General features: G+C 31.9%; 1 long non-coding RNA gene across 2 annotated transcripts; it reads right to left on the bottom strand.

The window, feature by feature from the left end:
* Nucleotides 1-415: 415 nt before the first annotated feature.
* LOC138698137 (uncharacterized) lies at nucleotides 416-5419 on the bottom strand. 2 transcript variants are annotated; one of them, XR_011331721.1, is made up of 4 exons: nucleotides 5091-5419; nucleotides 4532-4649; nucleotides 3957-4086; nucleotides 416-2859 (listed from the first exon to the last, which is right to left on the bottom strand). It is a non-coding gene; the product is annotated as an uncharacterized lncRNA (long non-coding RNA). The 2 variants fall into 2 exon arrangements; XR_011331720.1 differs by having other exon boundaries at nucleotides 416-4086; nucleotides 5091-5418.
* Nucleotides 5420-5698: the final 279 nt, after the last annotated feature.

Raw genomic sequence — 5698 nt, forward strand, 5'->3', positions numbered from 1 at the left:
ATAACATGTTTAACCACAATATTTATATCACATTTTTGTTTTAACATGTGAATATAAATATAATGGTTGAACATGAAACTGAAAACCATTAACACACTCCCTCTTTTAACACCGTCATTTAACACTTTTATTAAATTAATTTATCAAATTTGACTAATAAAAGTTTTTGCATCTTCTAGGTCAAATATGTAATTGAGATACAGGATGCTTCTCTCCAAAACACCTTAAGCACTATTTTTAAATAATGTTATGTATCATGTATTGGAAGATAAAAACAAAGATTGACTTTGGAATATTGACTTCGAAGTTATTATTGGTCAGTTATATAATTATAATTCGCTCTTAATTTTTTTATGTCAAACATTAGCTTGAAAATAGTCATAAGATGTTTTGCTGTGACATAGTACAACGCACATTCATAAACATTTATAAAACACCACTTTATTTGTTTTACACTGTCAGAGCTGAACATCTATTTTTAAAAGTAACTGCCATTAGTTTAATATATGGATATTAAAAATCTAAGTAATCAATAATTACCACTGATAAAGAATACAAAGAAAACTATTTGTCTACAACAGACATAAAATTAACTTAGACTTTTAATAAAAACACCATTAAGAAATAAAAGTAAAAAAATTATTTTTCATTCTCTGATGTCTAGTTGATTCAAAACACTGAACATATTAGAAGAAGTGCAACACAATTTATTAGAGATAAGTCTATACTTCGCAACATTTCCTAATTTTGAGCTTTGATACTGAATGTTTGATTTGGTTGTGGCCCCATTGCTCAAAATATGTTGTTGTTGTATTCTAATGCCAGGGGTTTGACAAAGTCATTTGACCTCTTGCACTCCAATATTTTTCGAAGATATTATCATGGCCAGCCACTAAAGCACAGATTTTGAGGTGTTCCGAATCCATTTCTTGGTTTGAGTTGCACAGTGGGTAGTTAGGGGACTGATATATTCCAATTCTATGCAGGTGTTTGTTTGGCCAGACAGTCATGGTCTGTTGCCAATCTAAATGCAGCTACAGACGATTTTCATGCTAAATCGGGAATTAACTGTGGATTATGATGCAGAGAGTTCCATTTTTTCCCTCGAGATTTGTGTTATCAAATTTTGTTTGTTGAAGTCTAAGTATGTAGATTTAATAAATCTCTTCACAGAGTAATACGTAGATTTAGTAACAGGTCTGTAAGTAGCAGTGCTGCCCTTCTTTGCTAAAGCATCAGCATTCTCGTTTCCCAGGATTCCACAATGGGATGGTATCCACTGGAATACAATTCTTTTATTGAGTGATATTAATTGAGAGAGCATTTTAGTTATTTCTGCTGTTTGAGATGAAAGTATGTATTTAGAGACTATTGATAGAATAGCTGCTTTGGAGTCTGACAATATAACTGCATTCTTAAATTTATTGATGTGGCATAGAAGATTCCTGACACTTTCACTTATTACAATGATTTCTCCGTCAAAACTTGTTGTTCCATATCCAAGAGATCTATAAAGTGAGAAGAGACAAAATATTGTACCATATTTACTCTCTTCTTAGCTGATGTTATACGACAAGCATTCCATTATAAAAAATTTAGTTGCTTCTGTACCATTAAAGTAGTCCCGCCCAGAAATCCGATTGGGGAACTATTTTGCTGCATAGAATTGGAATATATCAGTCTCCTAATTGTCCATTGTGCTACTCAAACCAAGAAATGGATTCGAAACACCTCAAAATCTGTGCTTCAGTGGCTGACCATGACAATAATTTTGAAAAATACTGGAGTGCAAGAGGTCAAATGACTTTATTGTCAAATGCCTGGCATTAGAAAACATCAACATATTTACTCTGGTCATGATAATATCTTTGAAAAATATTGGGGTGCAAGAGGTCAAATGACTTTATTGTCAAACGCCTGACATTAGAAAACAACAACATATTTACTCTCTAAAAATTCTAAATAATGCACCCAAATCTCACCAGTTGCAGAAGCTGCAGATTCGTATCGCTGCCACTGGACTCCCTCCTATGCCCTATAGATGACACAACTGAAATGCTCATTGTACTAGTAATTATTATTTGTATTTATATTACTATGTAATGTCAACTTAGGGTCTCAAAGGTCGTTAGATTTATCATTGCCCTATATATTACAAAAATTATATTGCTCATAATGTAGAAGTCAAGTACTCTACTTTTTTTTTTTTCAGATGAATGAATGAATTCCCCTTATTTTCCTTCAATTAACTGAAAAAATCAACACATTAAACGAAATGAGATAACAATGATAATAATAATAATAATAATAATAATAATAATAATAATAATAATAATATTAATAATTCATTCTAGTACCGAGTTCATGGAAAGCATGGGGCTCTACCTCCATGCCCCCCAAATGCCTTCCTGGCATGTTACGGGTATACCTTTACCTTTTACCTTTAATAATAATAATAATAATAATAATAATAATAATAATAATAATAATAATAATATTAATAAATGAAGTCCATTACCATACACTTGTCAACAAAATTAAACACAATTTTGTTAAAAGATAAAGACAATGAATGAATCACTCAATGAAAGAGAATACAGGTTCAAATTGATGCCACAGTGAAGTGCAATGAATGAAGCAATTATGTTAGGTGGTGGAAAAGGTTAATGTAAGTAGGCTGGTGATGAAGTGGGTCGTAGTTCTTGAGTCGGATACCAAGTATCCCTTGATGGAATGGCCCCTCTTAGTAAGTTATATCTGAAGTCACCGTTATACTGATTACTGCGAAAATGGCTTGCACATATATAGGCCCTTCTGTAAGAATGAGGATTTTCTGCCACAGCTGCCCACATGTGGTACCTGTTACAATCAAAATTCTATTATTATCTTAAAAAAAAATACACAAACCAGGGTTGGTATTAATTTAAATTAATGATTTAATCATATTGTAAATAAAATAATTTTCATTTTAATTATATCAAATAATTGTTACTACTTAAATCACAGATTAAAATTATATGCACCTAACATGATTAAGATGAGAAATTAACTTCCTGAAAAAAAAAAATAAAATAAAATAAACGTTTTTACATATGACTGTTCTGCTGCTTCTTAAAACTATTAGCGATATATATGAGTAGCAAACTTGCATCTCTGCAATGAACAAAATGTTTTCTATGGTGAAATATATTTTTCTTCCTATGAATTCATATAAAATTTCACCACAGAAAAATCTTTGTTTATTACAGACATATAATTCTAGCATTTTCTGAAGAAATGGACAGGTTTTGAAAGTTTGCTTCTCATATGTCTTTTCCCAACTCCTAATTAAGGAGCAACTGAACACATGGTACAGGTAGTGAAGTAGAGCCTACTTTCAGAATCACCACCTAATTAAAGCACTGTATGATGCTGAGGATTGAAATGAATAGTTGTAGCTCATAACAATATTCAAAGTAAAAGTTGCACAATGCCAAATGGACTACGTATTTATTCTGAAAACACACAATGCTAAGCTCTTCTGATAAATTTATTTGTAAATATTAATCTCCCTAAATAGTTGAATTCTTTTCTAATGAATAACAAACTGAGCATAATATCTTGCCTAAGTCTAAGCTAATTATTATTATCATTAAGTGCAGGTTATTAGTGCTGTAACTCTTCATGTATTAATAATGAGGCCTATGTGTAAACATAGTAAATTATTTTTGAAGCAATGTTGTTAATTACTTAAAATAACACATTAACAAAATACACAATTATGTAAGAACTAATGCACAAATTAAGTTTAAATGAATTACAAAAGAAGGCAAAAACTCATTTTAATAAACAAATATGAATTTGACAAATAATTATCACTTAAATTTAAAAATCACTACAGTTTACCAACCCTGACTATTTACTGATGATATATAAGGATATCTTTGCATTGAGCTTATGGCAATGCCATTGCTTACCTTTTAAACTGTGCTGCATTACTTGGCGCAGGAAACAGGAATAACCAGGTCTTCTCATTACTATCCGATTTCTGACAGTACACTGCAGCACATTCACAGTGTAAAACTCCGCCATTTGTCTTTCTATTAACTGAAACAAACCAGCAGTAGCCTAGTATCATATAATGCATTAATAACACTACATTTCCTAGAAAAATTGAAGGATTGCAGTATAATCAACGTTTGTGAAATATTCCTGGAAGAATTCTATCCACGAGTCTATAAAAATAATAAATATCTCCGGCAATTTAACTCTTTTTATTTTATCAAAATTATTCCAGTAAAGGTACTACTGTTAACTGTAAAGTCATATTTCTAAAATATATTTTTTTTTCGGGAACAACACTTCTTTACTATTGCGTTACCAAGCTACGGTACCCCGCCATCCCTTGGAAACGCAACTGTAAAGAATTACACCGGGAACAACATATTTAGTCATATCAGATTCTGTCCCACGAATTTTAAGATGTCTGACCAACATAACTTAGCAATATATTCGTTCATAATCAAAGTGTATATTAACTCTGTTAGCTTACCTTTAAAGCTCTTGGCGTAATTGCAGTTAGGCCTAATACACTGTTGTAATTCAACACAGAAGTCAGTTCATCATGTGATAGTGGTAGAAGGAAGGTAATCGCGTTCTGAAGTTTATCCCTGAAAACAATTACAGATCTCAGTTTAATAAACGTTTAAGATATGATGGAAGAATACAGTTTAAATTAGAAAATATTACGGTGCAGTTAAGCTGCATCTACACGGTTCAGTTTTTCATGCTCGTACGCACGCAGTCTGGGAAGAATATTGAAAGAATCAAGTTTAAAGCGCATGTTGAATTATGATACATTAAGATTTTCTATCTACAAGGTACGCCATATTAATATTAAAATACCAAAATACCATGTGATTGAGTGTAAAAACCGATTATAGTTTCACTGACCAAGTTCTGCAGCAGCGAAAGCTAAAATAATATATTATCCTGCACATTGTGTGCACTTCCGTTATTAAATACCAATCTTGTAGGCATTGCTTGAATGTGTGAAGTTGAAAGAAAAGTTGAACCGTGTACATGTAATCTCAAACATATTTCTTTCTTACCTTTCACGTTGCGAATTATTTCTTGTTGCAGGAAAGCACCAGTAACTTCTCAATTAACTCGATCTGCTCAAATTTTTTGCTTAAGCAGCCATGTTCGTCCATTCCATAATTTATACAAGATTTAAACAGAATAGGAATGCCAACATCCAACAATTGATCAACTGAACAAATGAGGTTAATAGGTCATACACAGTACACTAATATGGCTACTTTGTCCTCGAATGAAAATGCAAATTAGCTATATAGTAATAGTAATAATAATCCGAATATTATAAAACTGACACATTCTGTAAATAATGGATATTAATAATATCTGTTTAAAACTGTCATATTGGCAAAACTTATAACCATAGAACGTTCGAAACCAAAGAGTTTTGTACTGCTAATTTTACAAACTCTGTGATCGAAATACAGCCACCGCTGTCCTGACCACATGCGGCAAACTATGGAACATCTATGAGCATCCAACATCTATCATTTGAGTTAAACCTCCCTGGTTTAGATCGCCCACAAAAAGTGTTGAACCGACTGAGGGAAATAAAAGAGCAAGGTTTGCAGTATTCAGCAGACATTTTGGGGGCGTATAAGCACAAAATAAAACAAAATCA

This window comes from Periplaneta americana, chromosome 4, assembly GCF_040183065.1.
Source record: "Periplaneta americana isolate PAMFEO1 chromosome 4, P.americana_PAMFEO1_priV1, whole genome shotgun sequence".
NCBI classification, from domain to species: domain Eukaryota; kingdom Metazoa; phylum Arthropoda; class Insecta; order Blattodea; family Blattidae; genus Periplaneta; species Periplaneta americana.